This window comes from Vicia villosa, linkage group LG3, assembly GCF_029867415.1.
Source record: "Vicia villosa cultivar HV-30 ecotype Madison, WI linkage group LG3, Vvil1.0, whole genome shotgun sequence".
NCBI classification, from domain to species: domain Eukaryota; kingdom Viridiplantae; phylum Streptophyta; class Magnoliopsida; order Fabales; family Fabaceae; genus Vicia; species Vicia villosa.
In genome coordinates this window covers 96,246,418-96,268,594 of record NC_081182.1, presented here as the reverse complement: position 1 = coordinate 96,268,594, position 22,177 = coordinate 96,246,418, and the positions used below count along the sequence as shown (strand labels likewise).

Here is a 22,177-nt window from a genome sequence, read left to right as displayed (position 1 = left end):
AGTTTTCTACACGTGGGTACTGATACTTCTACATGTGATTACTGATAGTTATAAAAGATGTAACACATATTTGTAAAATTTTAATTCCCTCAATTTCGTTCCAATAATATACTCTTCTCTCTCTAAATCACTATATAATTCTCTCCATTATTAACTTGAGGCACAAGTTACCCAACAGATTGGTATCAAGAGAGCATAGGTTCGTTCCTCAATCTCTAACTATAGTAAATGGAAGCACTGCCTCCAACCAAATTCCCAGCCAATCACCGGTTTTCATGGGAGAAAATTATGATAGATGGTGTGCACAGATGAAAGTATTATTTAGATTCTATGATGTGTTTGAAATCATGAATGGTGGCTTCTTGGCACTAGAGACAAATGCTACTAAGACACAAATAATTGATCATCATTAAATGAGCAAGAAAGATGGGAAATGCTTGCTCTTGATCCATCAGCGTGTAAATTCAAATAACTTTGAGAAGATTATCGAACAAGAAACAAAGGAGGGTTGGGACACTCTCAAGAAGTTGTATGGTGGAGATGAGAAATTAAAGAAAGTAAAGCTACAATCTTTAAGAAAGCAATATGAGAATTTTCAGATGAATGATGATGAAACTATTGTTAAGTTCTTCTCTGAGATGGTTTCTTTGACAAATCAGATGAAATCATGTGGAGAAAAGATCTCTGAATTGCAAAATATGGGGGAAGGTGATGAGATCTCTTTGCCAAGTTTGATCACTGTTAAGGCCATTAAAGATTCCAAAGATTTGTCAGAGATGAAGGTTGAAGAAGTGCAAGCATCTCTTGAAGCGCACGAGTTCACGGTGGTAAGCTTTCAAGAAATGGTGCAATTCATAATCAAAAAGTCAAGATGAAGATTGACATGAAGGAGGTCTAATGCTATTAATACTATTGATGCAAGAAGTTTTGTCATTGTGCTCGAGACGTCTACTTCAACAAAGACAATGGTGATGACAAGAGTGTGGCTTAACTTGCTCATGCTGGTAGTAGTGATGCTAAAAAGGTCATTTTGTTGGCTGCAACACATTTTCCTTAAGATAAAGGAAGTGTTTAGTACCTTGACACAGGCTGCAACAATCATATGATAGGTATGGTTTACTAAGTAGGATGAATCAATTAAAAGATCAATTCAATTTGATGACAACAACATAGTGACATTAGAAGAAATGGGCAATATTATGGTGAAGAAGAAGGATGAACATGAAGCAATCATCAGTAATGTCTTGTATGTTCCTTCAATGACAAATAATTGGACAAGTTTGGGTTAATTACTTGATAAGAACTAGACAATGAGTCTGGGAGGATGGGAACTCAAGGCGTTTAATGAAATATCAATACTAAATTTGAAGGCACCTTTGTCAACCAATAGAACATTCAAAATTATTATCAATATGTTTGATCATTAATGTCTTCCATCAACCACAACTAAAAATTAAAATTTGGTTTGGCACGAGAGGTATGACCATCTCAATTTCTGTAGTCTTAGCTTGATGCACAAGAAGAAGATGGTGTATGGACTTTCAAAGATTGGAATTAATGCCGAAGCAGCTCTGTGAAGAACGTTACATAGCCAAGCAGACGAGGAAGTCATTCAAACACAACTTGCCAATGAAGTTACAATAGAAGCTTGAGATTATGCACTTAGATGTCTGGGGACCTTCCTATACAAAATCAATAAATGGTTATTGTTATTATTTAACTGTTGTGGATAACTTCACAAAATACATATGTATTCAAAGAATAAATAGATATTAAGAGAAAAGTTAATCCTTCAAATGACAAAAAAAAAATACAGAAGGCAGTGAGCCAACGAAGGGCGGCGAACAGAGCGTAACGAAATACGGTGAGAAGAACTTAACGAGGAACAAACAAAACAATACGAGTGAGGGAGATTTGTTTTCTCCTAATTCATCTTTTTTTTAATAAATATGGAAAATGAATAAACAAATTTTTTTATTTTTCAATAAATAAAAATTTTATTTAAATTAATATAGTTCTATGTAGTCACTATATTTAAAAAAAATTATTGAATAAATATTATATTTGGTGTATATATTAGACTAAATACATAAGTTACTAAATAAATTCAAACAGATTACTCTTTAAAAAATCATAAACTTTTTCACTTATACTAAAGACAAATGTGTAAAAGAAGTACTTTTATAAAATCAATAATTTTTTAAATATTGTTAGAGTTATTTTTAAAAATAAGTAAAATATTTTAACTGTAATGAAATTGTTGTAAAAAATAATTTATTACAACGACTTAAATTAGTTGATGATAGTTATATATTTTTTCAACGATAATAGTTGTTGTTGTGATAAGTCTCTTTATCAAAAAATAGTGTGAAATTTGCGAGCGAGAGAGATGGTATTACAACAACTTATATTAACCCTTATATTAGCCGTTGTAGTATGCATATTAAAAAGTCTATTATTTCCAGCGACAATAATTATTGTTGCGATAAGTCACTTTTCCCAACGATAATGAGATTGTCAAGAAAAATATAACTTATTCCAGCAACTTAAATTAGTCGTTGTTATATGCATGTTATTGTCAACAAAATGAAAGATGTAACACCCGTATTTCGATTTATCGTTTAATTTAGATTATTTTAGTATTTATTAATTTTTGGCGTATTTTGAGCGATTTAGTCGGTATTATTACGGGATAGCGGGTCGAGAGTTAATCGTGACTTTTCATATTTTTAGTATTAGAATAATATTGAGCGTTTTGGGAATTTTCTGATTAATTAAATTAACCGGTTAAATATGACATAGAGTAGTTAGGGGGTATACTGTATTAAGCAAGTGGGCTTATGGAGTTATACTGCAATTGAGTGGCCCAAATTGGAATAGAAGTGAGGTAGTGTCCCTTAGGTTTTGAAAACTCAGAAACATAATTTTTGGGAGGCAATTGAAAATAGCAGAGTAGCAGAGAAGGAGAGAAATAGGAGAAGAGGAGATACGATCGATAACTTAGCAGAATGATTTTGGAGATTTCGACCAGAACGAAAAGTAGAGTGACCTTCGATCCAAAGGTAAGGGTGTGGTTCTTTCTCTATAAATGAGGGTATGACAATTTGTATGTGGGGTTCAAGGGATTAATATTGTCTCTGTGTTTCAATTGATTTCTCTGATATGTGGAGTATTGTTGTGCTATTGTTCTAGAATTTTTATGTAAAACTAATTGCTGCTATATGAACCTTATTTGTTTTATTGTGATGTCTGTGATTATTGGGAATGATTGGAATTATAATCGATAAATATTTCTATATTGAGAAATGGATTTGTGATGTAAGTGATGTTGTGTTGGTTTAACCCTGAGACCGGTAAAAATATAAGTCTGGAAAGAGGAAGGGAAAGCTAAGGGGTGGGTGCCATGACTTAGGGGCGGGTGTCTCTTTAGAGGAAGAGTGGGACTAGGGTCCCACATATAGAGTGGGACGGACGGCCCTTAACATGGGGCGGACACTCTTGGTGATGTGGGGGAGCCCCTTATGGGACGGTTGCTCCAAGTGGGACGAGTGTCCTATATAAATTTTTGTAAATTCTCATTTAATAAATTAGAAGTGGAGTAGCCTTTAGTGTGTTAGGTACTGAGTATCTTAAGTTAGCAATTTTAATTACCACTTATAAAATAAATTTTAGTAGACTTACCTTGGAATCAATTAGCCACATTAAATTAAATTAGCAACAATTAGCAGACGAATGAAATAGTAATGAAAGGGGAAACAATAATAGCATGTCAGAATAAATCTTTTAAAGTAGCAGCAGCTGTAATATACTAGTTAGTAGAATAATTGAGGAGCAGTACCACTATATATTTGGCAGGTATAACAGTAATAGAAAATGAAATAATTAGCGAGCAGAAATAAGTAGACCAGAACTAATTTAATCAAGTAGAATAAATTAGGCTTGTTTGGGAATAATCCGGTATCCGCGATTTTGTGACGTTTTGGCGATGTGCTGAATGCGATGAAATATTATGAGATATAGTGAAGTTTGTGAATTGCTCGGACATGAAGCGAAGATAATTTATCAATGATTATTGGTGATTTTGGTGATATAGGCAAATGCCTTTGTGACGAAATTTGACGATGTATTTGTGATTGTTGCATTTCATCTGTGTCGCATGACTTGCATATGTTGTTGACGGCCTGAATTTGGCGAACAGTGACGAAAACTTATGCCTGTTGGAATGTCTCTATTTATTGGCAATTGGCGATGGGGGTTGAAGCCCTAGGTACCACATGCATTTGCATTTGTCGTGTCTCATTCATTTGAATTGTCTGTGACATTGTGTGAATTTGAATTTTAAACCGTTTTTGGGGAAATTGAGAATTGACATATGTTATAACTTGAATCATAATATACTATTTATCATAACTTCATTTATATTGTTTGATATCTCACCCTTTACTTGTTCTGTTGCCTTTATATTGGCAACGCGCAGGTGATGGCAGTGAGTGAAGATTAGCTGCCATGAGTTTAGTCGGTTGTCGCTTTGATACGTAGCACTCGGGGGGAAACGCGTGTTTTCTTTAATTATTTGTTTGCTGAATTTTTAGTGACGTTTTGTTTTGGTTTGTAACTTAAATTTAATTTGTGAAGATGCTATGATGATTAAACTGGATTTTGGTGAAGTTTTGTGGATTCCGCCGCGAGGTTTATTTTATTTGATGAAGTGATTTGGAGGATTAAATTAATTTTTATGATTGCCCATTTTGATTATATGTGCTATGTATCTATGTGAAGGCGTGTAGGCCGTAAATGATTTAAAAAACAAAATGTGATATCCCTGTTGTTTATTTTGGAATTATTATACTCTGATTTTCGATTAAATATTCTGGTAGAATTGGGGTGTTACAAAAGACGCTGCAAGAAAGTAGTTTTCAAATGTCTTTTTTCTTGTAGTGAAAGTTATTTTTGAACAAGATTTGGTTATGCACTTTATCTCTAAGTTTTGATGATAACAACACATATACTTTATATGTAAATAATTTTATTTCTAATGTTTTCTTGAGTGTGCAGATCAGAAACTCTGTATGATTTAGGAATGTTGTCTAAAGAATCATCATATATGGTGTCGTCAAAAAGACTTCTATACTTTACTTTTGAAGAAACATGAGTAGTTCTATGGAATGCTGAATGTTAATCAGAAAAAGGATCTCTTGTGTACTTTTCAACGAGCTGTTGCTTCAAAAGTCTCAAGTATCTCAAGATTAGAAAACAAAGTCTACATCAGATACAAATTGATGCTTCAAAGATCATATGTCAAGATATGTGATAGAAACCAAATGGTACCCATATTTGTTCATAACTTTTGTGGTATTATGCAACTCTTGTCCTAAATTGTCACTTAATTGTTCATAATACTTATGTAATTAAATAAAATTTAGTTTTGATGGTAAATAGTATGTTTCTTAACTTTTTCCTATTTTTTTATAGGTACTTATAGTTAGGGCAAGGATGGAAGGCATTTTGGTGAAGCAAATGGTTTGGAAGAGGCCTGGCAGCAAAATAAAGAAGTGAAGTTTCAGCAGGTTCGCTTAGCGAGCCTGCAGTGTGTTCCCACGAACTAAATCCACAACCGGACCAACTTTTGAAGCTCGCTTAGCGAACTCATCTCACTAAGCGAGGTCTGTGAAGAATGTAAATATTTTGTTAGTTCGCTTAGCGAGCCAATCTCGCTAAGCGAGATTACTTTTTGGGTACTTGTAATTTTAGGCACTTGGAAGATATTTTGGGGATCTTATCCTCTTTTCCACCATACTTTAGATAACAACAACCTAGGGCAAGAGAAAAGTGAAGAAAAAAAACTAAGTTCAAGAAGAAACTCAAGATTTTCCAAGCATCCTTCTTCATCTCCTTTGAGTTTGATGCTAGTAAATTTTTTCATGTTCCTTGTTGTTAAAGCTTCCATGGCTATGGAGAGCTAAATCCCTTTTTGTGTCAAGATTAGAGGTAGTTAGTTTGTAAATATGTATTTATTTTAATCTTTTGTGTTTGAACTTGGTTGATGATTAATATATGGTGAATATCTTGTTATTCATGTTCTATTTGTTGTTTTGAATCACTATTGAAAGATGTATTTCAAACCTTAACCTAAAAGATATTCATCTATCAATCAAAAAACTCTAGAGATAGATTTGTGAGTTGATAATCACTTGTATCAAGCTTTTAAGATTATCATGTTGATTGTTGGCATGAGAGATCATCTAATGGTTAATATGATAATATTCACGATATTGCTTTAGAGATAAACGGTATCGAGAGGATATATTAATCATTAATAAGTTCATATGCATGGTTAATCGAGTATATATGAATTAAGCTAACGAGAGGATACGGCGGTAGTATCGCACTAATCCCTGTGGAAACGATAAAGGAAATACTTTCCCTTTTAACAAAATGGCGCTGTTGCCGGGGATTGGCGTTTAGATATTACAAGCATTGCAATAGTTTTTATGTTTTGAGTATTACTTATATTACTAAACTTAAAAATTATTTCCTAGTTTTGGCTCACTTGTTTGGTTAGTGTTTTAGCTTTTGTTTATGCGAGGAAGTATACTTGCAGACCAACTCCTATTTAATCCCGAGATTGAATGGACTGCACGTAGACTTAATAACAAAACAAGAAGGAGGAAACTAGCCAAAGAAAGAAGGTTAAGATAAGAAGCTAGTACTTCGTCAACTTCTCAAGTTATTGAAGAAGGGATGGAGGGAGAAGGCAATCCACCACCACCACAACCAAACCCAAAACCACCGTGTGCAAATATTCCGAGGAGAGCGACTCAATTTGCAAGAAATGATAACAATAAAATAAATTTAGAAATGAAGACTGACATTCTTCCGCTATTATATGCTAGTCCTTTTTCAAGCCTTGATCATGAAGACCCGTACACTCACCTGACAAAGTTCTATAAAATTGCTGATGCGGTCGGAGCTCCTGAACAGGAGGAAGAGCAGGTTTTTAAGAGGTTGTTCCCTCATTCGTTAATCGGAAAAGCTAAGGATTGGTATCTTGACCAACCCCCCAAATTATGACAAACTGGAATGAGTTGGAAGAGAAGTTTCTTGACAGATTTTTCCCTCAATCAAGGTTGTTGGAAGCCAAAACAACTATCTCAGTGTTCTCTCAAGGTATCAACGAATATCTCAATGAAGCATGGTAAAGGTATATGTCAATGTTGAGGAAGTGTCCTAGTCATGGATTTGATGAACTTACTTAGATTTATATTTTTCGTAATGGCCTACAACCACAACCCAAGCATTTGTTAAATGTGACTGCTGGAGGTTCTTTGATGACAAAGACAACAGAGGAAGAAATAGAAATAATTGAAAAAATGGCCAGAAATGATCATCAGGTTCAACACAACCGGGGGACTCCATAAAGGAAGACTGGTATTATTGAGCTTGGTACCAACGATGCAATGCTTGCTCAAAGTAAGCTACTCTTTCAATAAGTGGAGGAGATTACAAAGCAAATGGCAAGGTTTCCCCAATAACTTAAAGAGTTACAAGAACTTCCCAACAAAAACAAACAAGTTGCTCTATGTTAACTTTGTAGTGGAGAACACCCTATTGGATATTGTCCACCAATTAATGCAGAGGTGAATTACATGGGAAATTAAAACCAAGGAGGCTACCCTCAGCGGCAAGCTCCTTATCAAAACCAGGGGGTATTAACAAAGGCAAAATGCACAACCATATGACCATGGGTGGAGACCGGGGAATTTCAATAGACAAAATCCTTCTCAACAACCACATCCTCAAGAGAAGCCTTCAAAGTTAGAGGAAACATTGAATCAATTTATGGAAGCTTCAATGGCGAACCAAAAGAGTAATGAAGAGACGATTAAGAATCTAAAGACTCAAATGGGCCAATTAGCCAAGTAATTGGTTGAAAAGAAACTAGACCATCATTTTCAGCAAACATGATCGCGACTTTACGTGTCTATAAATCTGATAACTGCAAGTGCACAGTCGTGTCGTGTAGTTTTAAAAGATATCGAATCCACAGGGACTATGAATCGATCTACCGTTATCTAAGGTTACTATGTAAAGCTAGGAGTACTAAAATTTCGATTGTTCCTAAGGGAAAGTGATTGTGAGAAAATAAAGAATAATAATAAAAGGCAGGTATCAGTATGTATTTCGTTTAACTAAAGGCAATCCGAAGGTTCATTGGCTTTTGCATAATTAAATTAAAAATCTTTACTAATTCCAATTGATTAAAAATCCTCGTCTCAAACTTTCGCTCTGTTGATTCAGACTACTATCCTAATCCTAATGTACGCTTTCGCCATCCCATTAGATTTTAGAAGAGCTTTTTGGAAACAATGTAATTAATAAAATGCCTATTTTACGAGGTTGTTATCTATTTAAATCTCCTAATCTCAAACTTTCGCTCTGTTGACTCGGAACATGCTAATATCCCTAACGTACGCTTTCGCCATCCCGCTCGAGTGTAAAAACAATTTTTGAAAATAAATAAGTTCCAATTAGTTTTAATACGCTTTCGCCGTCCTTAAAACTAATGTCCTATGTCTACTATCCAGTTAAAGATCTCAAACTTTCGCTCTATTGATTTTAACCTTTGACCGTCCTAATCCCTCAAACTTTCGCTCTATTGGTTTTAAGACTTACTAATTAAACTAGACATATAAACCAAAAATAAGTGATAATTAATAAACATAATTTAAGCCAATTTATTTCGGATCCCTACGGTTAACTTACTTTACATACCGACACCTTTAGTATTTTAGCCAGACATATTAATACGATTAAACATACATATATTGGTTCGGTTCATAATAATAAGCATATTAAATGGCATATAATATATCATGCAGATAATTAATATAAATAAGGCGGTAAATAAAAAAAACCTGAATTAAAATAAATCTGGATTGAATTGAATCTTGAAGTACTCGAACTTCCACCACAGGTTGGCTGGATCGTTCTTCGGAATTTAAATGGCAGAAAATAAAAACAAGGAAAATAAAGCGATAAATCTAACGTAAGGCTAGATCTATGAAAAGTTCACAACAATTTCCAGTGTAGAAATCGTTGTGAGAAAATAGACAGTTAAATGAAAACAGAATAAGGAAAAGCAGTACGCGGTACAATTTCGGCAGCACTTCGTTGGCAGGAAATCGGACAGATTGAAGTGAGATAGCAGGTCCTATTTATAGGAGGGGATTTGCAGTTGGAATCCGTGAATTGAGGGACCTTTTTCTGACTGGGACCTGGAGACGTGCGTCTCCGCTTCTTCAGGAAGTGCTCTTGACTGACTTGAGACGTGCGTCTCAAGTGGAGGAAAAATAGGGGCAGTTGGAGACGGGCGTCTCCTCTTGGTGACGTGGCAGAAGAGAACGTGGAGACGTGCGTCTCCACTTGTTGCATGGTTTGGGCTACGCATTTTTGTTCCTTTGTGGGCTGGTTCGTCTCTTTTGGGCCTTTGGGTCCTAATTGCACCCTTCTTTCACTTCAGCACTCTCTTTTCATCTTTTAGGCATAAATATTTGTCATTTAAGCTCAATTTTCTTTCCTTTTCGCAAATAGTCGTAATTGAAGTGTAAAACCTGAAATAAAGCAAATACACGCGTAATATCATAATAAATTAACATAATAAACGGAAAATGCTATAAATATCTATGGATTTTAGGCTAAATATACGATATAAAATCGTGTTATCAAATTCCCCCAGACTTGAACCTTTGCTTGTCCTCAAGCAAAATAAGAAGATAAAGATAAATGAAACACACTTCCACCACGTCGTTCAGTCATACTTAGCTACATAGTGTTCTTATTCGGAAGTAACGAATCTTAGCAATAAACCTATAGTAACAACACTAAACAACTCCCAGTATGCATACCAATCCGAATCATGCCATTATAGCTCGACCTATTTGACTTGTCATCATGTTTCACCCTTTTCATTCGCGCGCAATCACATTAAGCCCATTATCTTGACACGCACATAGCAGAGTAGTCGGTTAGTGACTATGATCCTTCTCATGGAGTTCTGGCACAATATGTGGTATACTCCTTAGCATTCACTTGTAGATTGTGGGGAATCGGACAATAGTCCTTCCTACCAAGTTCATTACCAGATGACTTCTGAACCAATCGACAGTGAGTTTTTAAATTCTTTGTATATGAGATTTGCGACCGTTAGGTTAAATGATCTTGTGAGGATCACCTTACTTAGTAGGCACATTTCTTCTTATAGCTGAACACATAATTATTATGAGGATCATACACTTATATTCATCGACTCTCTGCGTAGTTTGTATCTAAGACGGTGCCGACTGCTAGAATAAACTACTAAGGGTTATTTCAAAACTTAAAGTCGATGGTTTTGGTATAACGGGTATTCAAATCGGTTATGTATACTCGGGGGTTTTAGAGTGTTGCGACAATAAGGATATTGACTAATTCAGTTTCGGTGCGTTGAGTGATTGAGTGGCTTCGTATTTCTTGAACGTGTGGGGTTTGCGTTTATCGTTTAGGAGCAAAATAAAAATTTTTTTTTTTTGGCTCAAGAAAATGGAAGAAATTGAAATAACTACGGAATTATACATATAAGACTTAAATTCCATAAATATTCTTTATTGAATTAGAAAAACATTACAAGGAAGGGAAATAACTGAAGGGGAAAATAAAACTAAAGGAAATAGGAAATAGAAATAATACGACTCCCCCAGACTTAGATGATGCAATGTCCTCAGTGCATAAGAACTACTCCTCATTGTTGCGGTTTCGAGAACTGCTCGCGCCTCTTGTACGAACACGGCGACGTCTATCAGGAGAGTCATTAACACGAATGTCAAGATCATGCAAATATGTGGCAATTTCAGCGTATTGACTTTCGTTCCTAATAGCATAGTCACGGTGCTCCTGTTGCATCTCTCGGATGAGCCTAATTGTTTCAGTTTGGTTTGTCTGCATAGCTTGAACGAGTTGATCTTGGCGTTGAATAGCAGCATACATGGCTTCAAGAGTGATAGGCGGAGGGTTGTTTGGAGGAGGTTGGTTGACATCAGCTTGCCCTTGGTTGAGTTCTTCTTCATTTGCATCCATAGGTTCATTAGGATGTTCTTGTTGGTCATCTTGAGGGTTGTCTTCAATAAGCCTCCAACGTTGAACATAACGGATGTTGATTCTTTCAGGGCATGGAAGGATGACATAAGGAATAGGAACTTTGTTGACGACCAAAGTGTATCGGCCATCATGGCGGGGTGAAACCAAGTGGGAATCGCGGCAGTAAGTGAGATCGAGTGACTGAGCAGGCTTCATGAGATGAGAGAGTGATAGGAGCTCGTCACCAAGACCTAAAGCACAGGCCAAGGTAGTAATAATGCCTCCAAGCAAGAATGGATTTGTAGCGGGGGCGTTAACTAAACCTTGGATGTGTTGGAACATAAACGGTGCGGCATTGAAACGGATATTGTTAAGCGCACAGTAAAGGAAAAATAATTCATTTTGGTTTACCTTGTGGTTGTTGGATCTTGCAAAAATAATATGCCCCAAGACACGTTGAAAATAACGTATAGCGGGGTTTTGAATGTGAGAAGCATGAAGAGCTCTCCAACCGGTAGGATTTTCTCCAGTGAGATGGAACCAAAATTCAAAAGCGAGATCCTCCCAGGATCGACCATTGAGTTCTTGAAAGATTGAGCGGTGAGCAATTGGAGCATGATTAAAATGCAAATATGAAGCTACGACATCTTGATCTAGAGCATATTCACGGTTGAACATCCGGAATTGGATGCTACCGGTTGAGAATGGTTGAGTAGAGGGAGTGTCGTAGTTGAAGGAACTCAAAAATTCTAAGACGAGCGGCTCATAAGTAGGTACGGGTTCGGTACAAAGATGGTGGAGGCTAGATTTAGTGAGCAAACGGGTGACACCATCAATGAGACCCAAAGTTTCTAGACACTCGGTGTTCACAAATTTTGTGGGAACAACCGAACGTTCGTAGAAAGCAACATATTTTGTTCGTTGAGCATCATCTCGGAAGATAATGTTTGAAAGGTCGGGAGGTGGTCGCTCGGGACGCTCACTACGGATTAATGAACGTGGAGGCATGGTGAGTATGGAAATGAAAAATAAAAAATGTAGTGTAGAAGAGTAGAGAATGGTATGATAGTTGTGAGGAAAAAGAGTGGTGGTGGTGTGGTTTTATAGTGAGGTTTGAAAATGGGGTGGTTAATGGAGAATTAAAATGGATTAATGGTGGTGGTTGAAGTTTGAATAGAATAGAAGAATGGGAAATGAATGGAGTTTAAGAGGTGAATGATGGAGGACGAATGAGGTTAATGGAGTTTAAATGGAATAAATAGGGGAAGAATGAGGAGAATGAATTTTGAAATTCAAATTCAAAATTCAAAAATGGGATAAATGTGGTCTTCTGCGTGGTCAAAAAGGCAGCACAGACTGCTGGCCTTGGGAAGGCGCGCGTCTCAGGCAGCCAGTCTGCTGGGGGACAGGCATGGAGACGGGCGTCTCCTGTCCTATGCATGCAGACTGCTGGTCCCACATGAATGGAGACGTGCGTCTCCTAGCTCAGGTAAGTGGTTTCCACACGTGCAGGTGTGGACCAATTCTGACAGTAGCAATAATACAGAATACCAGCTCAGTACAGTGTCATTGTATCATACTATAAACGGCAAAAATATGGTATACAGGAATGCATAGCAGTTTAATAGTGATGTAGTAAAACACAGTAGCAGTAATAAATAGAATATTGCATTTAAAATTAAACCAGTACTGAGTGTTAACAGAAGCAGAAAGCAAAAGTGCAGAAAAATGTAAATCTAAACTAGGAATAGAAATTACTAAAACTAGAAATAAAAATCTAATAATCTAATACGGTAACATCTAGCCACGTCTATTGTTGTTTTGATTAGACTGAATGTGTTTGAAAACTTCATCGAACTGAGCATTGACGGTGTCGATGAAATCGAAGAAATGCATTTGCAAAGTGTGAAGCTCGTTGCGCACATGTTGTACATCTTGTTGTAGTGCATTGATTGCTTGTTCGTGCGTGTTCAGATTGGGCATCCTTTGATTTACCGATGCGGTGGACGTAGCGGGTTGTTGTGGCTCGAGTTCGACATCAGTCATGTCAACAGTGTATTCATCAGCAGAATCTTCAGAAGGTGTCTCAGGCTCGTACTCGGGTATAGGCTCGTCTTCTGATAAAGGTTCATATTCAGGAATCGGTTCATCTTCAGGTAAAGGTTCATAGTATCCAGGAGGTGTTTCAGGTTCAGATTCGGATGCAGGCATTTCCTCATCAAAATGTTCATAAGCTTGAGGAGTTTCAGGTGAGGGCTCTCTCTCAGGAATCTGACCATAGTAAAGCCAGTTGGCAGGGTTGTGCACACTTGTCCTAGGATTCGGTAAGGTGAATTGATACCAAACTTTGTTATCAATGAGCAATTCAAACCGATGAGGTCCAAGATTACCGATGATACCTCGATTAAAGCAGAAATTGATGTCCATAGAGGTATGGGTACCAAAAGGTGTCAATCTAAGCAAAGGTACTCTCATTCCTATGGCATTAGCAATCATAGTGACGAATCCGCCAATCCTAATGGGTGAAACTTCATCTTGCGTGATGCGCTCGAAGTTTGTTAGCATGAATGCGATGGCATTGACCGGGCGATTCTGAGAGGAGCAGAACATGATGAATAACTCTTCTCTAGTAACTTCAGTGACATTATCAGGCTTTCCAAAAATGTAGTGAGCAAGGATTTTGTGAAAGTAGCGGAAAGCAGGATTGTGGATGTTCTCAGAGTGAAATTCATTCTCTTCAGGGTTATCATTTCCAGTGATTTTCCCCCAGAATTTTTCCAGCTCCCAGTATGGAAGGTTTTCTTCAGCTACTTTGGCATATGCATCGGGTCCATGAGGTAGTTCTAACATTTTAGCAAAGTCTCCCATGCAAAAGTTAAATTCCATTCCAAAGAGTCGAAAAAGGATGACTCCTTTCTTCAGTCCTTGTCCACTGTTTGGAAGATAGGTCAGTGAGCTCAAAAATTCCAAAGTGAGTTTCCGGTAGGTATTAAACTTGCGGAACAAGTGGTAACCAGTCCAACCGACTTGGTTAAGCAGGTGCAAAACGCTTTCTTGGATGCCAAGTCGTATCATAGTCGATTGGTCAGGGTAGCAAGTCAGATCTATTTGTCTTTCAGCCAGCTTGTTGAATCTTGCTTCTTGTCCTCTACCACGGAACACAACTTCCATATTATCAACTCCTTCCATCGTAGTTAGTAGTTAATTGAAAAACCTAGAAGTTGAAAATATTAGGATAAGTTAGAATTAGGCTAGTGTTTATTTAAAATAAAATAAAAAGTTAAAATTAAGCTTAGGTAACAAGTTATAATAATAAATATAATTATAACGGGAATATTTTCTCAATTCATAGATAGTAGTTATAATTATAATAATTATTATAAGATGTATGAAAAATCAAAAATGATTAAAATTAAAATTAAAAATAGAATAAAGTTTTAAAAATGAAAAATAAAAATAAAAAATTAGAAAAATTAAAGTTTTAATAAAAAAAATAGAAGAATAAATAAATGTGGGTTGTCTCCCACCAAGCGCTTTGTTTAATGTCGTAAGCTCGACGATTTAAAAATAGAAAACTATTTTTTCGAAAGAGCGGGCAGTTCGTCAAGTTTAAAAACTTCGATGTTTTCATCGTATTCGAGATGATGGTAATACTTAAGACGTTGCCCATTTACGACAAAAGGTTTGACGGTTTCTCCTTTGATTTCTATCGCTCCACTCGGAAATATGTTAGTTATTTCGAAAGGGCCAGACCATCTAGATCGTAACTTACCAGGAAATAATTTTAGTCTAGAATTAAATAAGAGCACTTTATCGCCTATGCTAAAATTTTTCCTAGATATACGCTTGTCGTGCCATTTTTTCGTTCGCTCTTTATAGATTTTGGCGTTTTCGTAAGCGTCTTGTCTAAGTTCTTCTAATTCGTTTATGTCTAGAAGTCGTTTCTCACCAGCGGCAGTGTAGTTTAGGTTTAAGTTCTTAATGGCCCAATAGGCTTTATGTTCTAACTCTACTGGTAGGTGGCATGATTTTCCATAAACGAGTTTGAATGGGGTAGTTCCTATTGGAGTTTTGAAAGCTGTTCTATAAGCCCATAAAGCTTCATTTAGCTTGGTTGACCAATCTTTCCTAGATATAGCAACAGTTTTCTCCAATATTTGTTTTATTTCGCGGTTAGATACTTCTACTTGACCGCTTGTTTGTGGATGGTATGGTGTGGCTATTCGATGATTTACTCCATATTTTCGAAGGAGTTTCTCCAGTATTCTTGAAATGAAATGGGAACCACCATCGCTAATTACCAATCTTGGCACACCGAACCTAGGAAAAATGACGTTTTTGAAAAGTTTAATAACTACTCGTGTATCGTTCGTAGGGGAAGCAATAGCTTCTATCCATTTTGAAACGTAATCGACGGCTACGAGTATATATTGATTTCCAAACGATGACGGAAACGGTCCCATGAAGTCTATTCCCCAGACGTCAAATATTTCTACTTCTAGAATGCCTTTTTGAGGCATTTCATCGCGTCTTGAAATGTTTCCAGTTCGTTGGCATCTATCACAGCTTAGTATAGCAAAATGGACGTCTTTCCACAGGTTGGGCCAGAAAAGTCCAGATTGAATGATTTTGGCGCAGGTTCTAGATGTGCTATGGTGTCCTCCACACGGTGCAGAATGACAATGTGTTATTATGCTTCTTATCTCTTCCTCGGGTACACAACGTCTAAAGATTCCATCGGGGCCTCTTTTGAAAAGGAGTGGGTCGTCCCAATAGTAATGTTTTAGGTCATGGAAGAATTTCTTCTTCTGTTGGTAGCTTAGATCAGGAGGAAGCACACCAGCAGCTAGGTAATTTACGAAATCTGCATACCAAGGTGCGTCAGATCGGGCTAAAGCTATTTCAGCTAATTTCTCGGTTTCAGAGTTTGGACGGTATGGTTCGAATTCATTTGCTTCTAATTGGGCGATGAGTCTTTCATAAGGGAAATCATCGTCAATTGGTACTTGTTCGGGTTTCAGATTTTCCAATCGAGAGAGGTGATCTGCTACGACATTTTCAGTGCCTTTCTTATCTTTAATTTCCAGGTCGAATTCTTGCAGTAACAAGATCCATCTCAAAAGTCTTGGTTTAGCGTCCTTTTTGGTTAGGAGGTACCTAATGGCGGCGTGGTCAGTGTATATGATTATTTTGGCTCCTACCAGGTAAGAACGGAATTTGTCTAATGCGAATACGACAGCTAATAATTCTTTTTCTGTCGTGGCATAATTCATCTGAGCTTCGTCTAGGGTTCTACTCGCATAATATATGACATGTAGTTTCTTATCCTTTCTTTGTCCTAGAACGGCTCCTACAGCATAATCACTTGCGTCACACATTATTTCGAAAGGCTCATTCCAGTCGGGAGGTTGCATGATTGGCGCAGAGATCAATGCTTGTTTAAGCGTTTGAAATGCTTCAGTGCATTTATCGGTGAAAATAAATTCGGCGTCTTTCATGAGTAGTTCAGTTAAGGGTTTGGTTATTTTAGAGAAATCCTTAATGAAGCGTCGGTAAAAACCAGCATGTTCCAGAAAACTTCTTATTTCTCTAACGGTTTTGGGAGGTTGAAGGTTTTCGATAATTTCGATTTTTGCTTTATCAACTTCGATTCCTCTATCGGATACGATGTGTCCAAGTACAATTCCTTGTCGAACCATGAAATGGCATTTTTCCCAATTAAGGACTAGGTTTACGCTTACGCATCGTCTAAGCACCATTTCAAGGTTTTCTAAACATGTTTCAAAACTTCCTCCGCAGACAGAGAAGTCGTCCATAAAGACCTCCATTATTCCATCTAGGAAGTCGGCAAATATTGCCATCATGCATCTTTGGAAGGTCGCGGGTGCATTGCAGAGTCCAAAAGGCATTCGTCTATAAGCGAATGTACCATAAGGACAGGTGAATGTGGTCTTCTCTTGGTCGTCAGGGTGGATAGGAATTTGGAAAAATCCGGAGTATCCATCCAGATAACAAAAATGTGAGTGTTTAGCTAAGCGTTCGAGCATTTGATCTATGAAAGGTAAAGGGAAATGGTCTTTTCGGGTAGCTTTATTTAGCTTCCTATAGTCAATGCACATTCTCCATCCAGTTTGGGTACGTTGTGCTACAGATTCTCCTTTTGCGTTAGTGATTACAGTGACTCCTCCTTTCTTTGGTACGACGTGAACGGGGCTAACCCATTTACTATCGGATATAGGATATATTATTCCAGCTTCTAGCAGTTTTTGGATTTCCTTTTTAACCACATCGCTCATAATAGGATTTATTCGCCTTTGATGTTCCCTAGAGGTTTTACTATCGTCTTCGAGCATAATACGGTGCATACACAGAGAAGGGCTTATACCTTTCAGATCTGATATGTTGTATCCTAAAGCGGTAGGGTATTTTCTTAGGACATTAAGTAATTTTTCAGTCTCGGTTCGTCCTAAGTTGGCATTCACTATAACTGGTCGGTTTAGTTCTTCGTCTAGAAATTCGTATCTAAGATCGGTAGGGAGTGTCTTCAGCTCTATAGCAGGCTTCTTTGGTCCAGGTATAGGATCAGGGGTTAAAGCTAAGCATTCACTCAGGTGGTTATCTTGATATTCCTCACGCCAGTTGTCATCTTCAAAAATTGGCGGCATAGGAATTCTTAGGGTTTCGGTTTCCTTATTTGGTTCGGATTTTATTTCCTTGACACACTCGTCGATTATGTCAGCAGAACAGCATGTGTCAATTATAGAAGGTGCTTTTAGGAATTGGGAAAGGATAAATTCTATTTTCTCTTCTCCTACTTCGAAAGTAAGCTTTCCTCGCTTTACATCTATAATTGCACCAGCGGTCGCTAAAAATGGTCTTCCTAAAATGATCGGGATGTTAGAATCTTCTTGGATATCCATAATGATGAAGTCAGTCGGGATGTAGAATTGACCTACACGAACAGGGATATTCTCTAACATTCCTACAGGATATTTAACTGAACGGTCTGCTAGTTGAAGAGACATTCTTGTTGCTTTAAGCTCACCTAGATTGAGTTTCTTACAAGTCGAAAGAGGCATCAAACTAACACTAGCTCCTAAATCGCACAAGGCTTTCTCTATGATGGTTTTTCCAATTACGCAGGGTATAGAGAAACTACCAGGGTCTTTCAGTTTTGGAGGCATGTTGTTTTGGATGATAGCGCTACATTCAGCGGTAAGCGTTATAGTTTCGTTATCCTCGAGTTTCTTTTTGTTTGATAAGATTTCTTTTAAGAACTTAGCGTACGAAGGCATCTCAGTTATGGCTTCTGTGAATGGTATGGTTATGTTTAATTGCTTCAGAAGTTCTACAAATCTTTTAAATTGCGCTTCGGTTTTTGATTTGGCTAATCTTTGAGGGTAAGGAATTGGTGGCTTATAAGGTGGGGGTGGAACATAAGGTTTCTCTTTTTCGGGTTCCACTTCGTTATTGTTCTCTTTAGTCTTAGCAGTTTGTTCGTCGGTTGTTTTCTTTTGGGTTTCCTTTGGCTCTTGTTGTGACATGGGTACGTTTTGGGTTCTAGGATCTATGGGTCCATCGTAATTAGTTCCACTTCGTAGTGTTATCGCGTTCGCATGTCCTTTAGGATTAGGTTGTGGTTGAGCAGGAAACGTGCCAGCAGGGGCAGCAGTAGGTGCTTGTTGTTGAGCTACTTGTGAGATTTGAGTTTCTAACATTTTGTTATGCGTAGCTAAAGCATCTACTTTGTTCGATAGTTGTTTTAGTTGCTCGCTATTGTGGATGTTTTGATTCAGGAAGTCTTTATTGGTTTGTTGTTGGGAAGCTATAAAGTTCTCCATCATGATTTCTAGGTTTGACTTCCTAGGGGTGTTTTGAGCAGCTACAGGCGCTTTTTGGTAGCCAGGTGGTACAGCAGGTGCTTGTCCAGGCGCGTACAACGCATTGTTGTTCTTATAAGAAAAGTTCGGGTGGTTTTTCCATCCAGGGTTGTACGTGTTAGAATAAGGGTTTCCTTGAGCGTAATTTACTTGATCAGATGGGACTCCAGTCAAGAGTTGGCATTCAGCAACTACATGCCCAGTCAATCCACAAATCTCGCAGTTAGGTGCTACAGCGGCAGCGGTGGCTGAAGGAGTGATGGTTAAATTCTCGATCTTTTGAGTTAAAGCGTCTACTTTAGCGTTAACGCGGTCTATACCACTAATTTCGTACATTCCTCCTTTGGTTTGGGCTTTCTCTAGAGCGGCGCGTTCTCCTCCCCATTGGTAATGGTTTTGTGCCATGTTCTCTATGAGTTTGTATGCTTCATCATGGGGTTTGTCCATTAATGCTCCGCCAGCAGCGGCATCTATAGTCATTTTAGTGTTATATAAGAGACCACCATAAAAGGTATGGATGATCAGCCATGGTTCGAGTCCATGATGAGGGCATATTCTAAGCATGTCCTTGTAACGTTCCCAAGCTTCGAAAAGCGATTCGTTATCTTTCTGGGTAAATCCGTTGATTTGACCTCTAAGCATAGCAGTCTTGCTAGGCGGAAAGTATCTTGCTAAGAATACTCTCTTCAATTCGTCCCACGTAGTTATGGAATTGGAAGGCAGGGATTGAAGCCACGCTCTCGCTCTATCTCTCAAGGAGAAAGGGAAAAGGCGTAATCGAATAGCTTTGGAACTAACGTTGTTGGCTTTGATAGTGTCGGCGTATTGCACGAACACGGATAAATGGAGATTGGGGTCGTCTACAGGGCTTCCAGAGAATTGATTCTGTTGAACAGCTTGGACCAGTGAAGGTTTCAGTTCGAAATTGTTTGCCTCAATCGCAGGTGGTGCGATACTCGAATGCGGTTCAGCGCGCGAAGGAGCGGCATAGTCTCTAAGAGGACGAATAGCAGCCATCTCTAACTTCGGGGTGATTTGATTGATTTGATCAGTAAAATTCAATTCCTGATTAATCGGAATTTCTGCTACTTCGGGAAGGTTGCGAGCTCGACGTTTAACGTTAATGAAACGTTCGATCTCGTTAATTCGTTGTATTAAGTCTCCTCCTTGTGAACGAGTATTTGGCATACAATCGTTCAAAAAGAAAGGGAAGAATTTTCCTAGTCTCTACGGTGCAACAGTGAGTTACGATATCGACTTAAATAGTCCCCGGCAACGGCGCCAAAAACTTGATCGCGACTTTACGTGTCTATAAATCTGATAACTGCAAGTGCACAGTCGTGTCGTGTAGTTTTAAAAGATATCGAATCCACAGGGACTATGAATCGATCTACCGTTATCTAAGGTTACTATGTAAAGCTAGGAGTACTAAAATTTCGATTGTTCCTAAGGGAAAGTGATTGTGAGAAAATAAAGAATAATAATAAAAGGCAGGTATCAGTATGTATTTCGTTTAACTAAAGGAAATCCGAAGGTTCATTGGCTTTTGCATAATTAAATTAAAAATCTTTACTAATTCCAATTGATTAAAAATCCTCGTCTCAAACTTTCGCTCTGTTGATTCAGACTACTATCCTAATCCTAATGTACGCTTTCGTCATCCCATTAGATTTTAGAAGAGCTTTTTGGAAACAATGTAATTAATAAAATGCCTATTTTACGAGGTTGTTATCTATTTAAATCTCCTAATCTCAAACTTTCGCTCTGTTGACTCGGAACATGCTAATATCCCTAACGTACGCTTTCGCCATCCCGCTCGAGTGTAAAAACAATTTTTGAAAATAAATAAGTTCCAATTAGTTTTAATACGCTTTCGCCGTCCTTAAAACTAATGTCCTATGTCTACTATCCAGTTAAAGATCTCAAACTTTCGCTCTATTGATTTTAACCTTTGACCGTCCTAATCCCTCAAACTTTCGCTCTATTGGTTTTAAGACTTACTAATTAAACTAGACATATAAACCAAAAATAAGTGATAATTAATAAACATAATTTAAGCCAATTTATTTCGGATCCCTACGGTTAACTTACTTTACATACCGACACCTTTAGTATTTTAGCCAGACATATTAATACGATTAAACATACATATATTGGTTCAGTTCATAATAATAAGCATATTAAATGGCATATAATATATCATGCAGATAATTAATATAAATAAGGCGGTAAATAAAAAAAACCTGAATTAAAATAAATCTGGATTGAATTGAATCTTGAAGTACTCGAACTTCCACCACAGGTTGGCTGGATCGTTCTTCGGAATTTAAATGGCAGAAAATAAAAACAAGGAAAATAAAGCGATAAATCTAACGTAAGGCTAGATCTATGAAAAGTTCACAACAATTTCCAGTGTAGAAATCGTTGTGAGAAAATAGACAGTTAAATGAAAACAGAATAAGGAAAAGCAGTACGCGGTACAATTTCGGCAGCACTTCGTTGGCAGGAAATCGGACAGATTGAAGTGAGATAGCAGGTCCTATTTATAGGAGGGGATTTGCAGTTGGAATCCGTGAATTGAGGGACCTTTTTCTGACTGGGACCTGGAGACGTGCGTCTCCGCTTCTTCAGGAAGTGCTCTTGACTGACTTGAGACGTGCGTCTCAAGTGGAGGAAAAATAGGGGCAGTTGGAGACGGGCGTCTCCTCTTGGTGACGTGGCAGAAGAGAACGTGGAGACGTGCGTCTCCACTTGTTGCATGGTTTGGGCTACGCATTTTTGTTCCTTTGTGGGCTGGTTCGTCTCTTTTGGGCCTTTGGGTCCTAATTGCACCCTTCTTTCACTTCAGCACTCTCTTTTCATCTTTTAGGCATAAATATTTGTCATTTAAGCTCAATTTTCTTTCCTTTTCGCAAATAGTCGTAATTGAAGTGTAAAACCTGAAATAAAGCAAATACACGCGTAATATCATAATAAATTAACATAATAAACGGAAAATGCTATAAATATCTATGGATTTTAGGCTAAATATACGATATAAAATCGTGTTATCAAAACACTCAATCGAATATGAAGGAGCACTGAAAAGCAATTGTGACAAGGAGTGGGAGAGTAGTTGAGAATGAAGTTGAAAAGGATGTTGATAATGAGAAGGATAGGATAGAAAAGGAGAATGAAGTAGAAAA

The 22,177-nt window shown here is 37.5% G+C and overlaps 1 non-coding gene across 1 annotated transcript; it reads left to right on the top strand.

The window, feature by feature from the left end:
• The first annotated feature begins 19,527 nt into the window (after window positions 1-19,527).
• LOC131593727 (small nucleolar RNA R71) lies at window positions 19,528-19,634 on the top strand. The gene has a single exon (XR_009281110.1). It is a non-coding gene; the product is annotated as a small nucleolar RNA R71 (small nucleolar RNA).
• The last annotated feature ends 2,543 nt before the right edge of the window (window positions 19,635-22,177 follow it).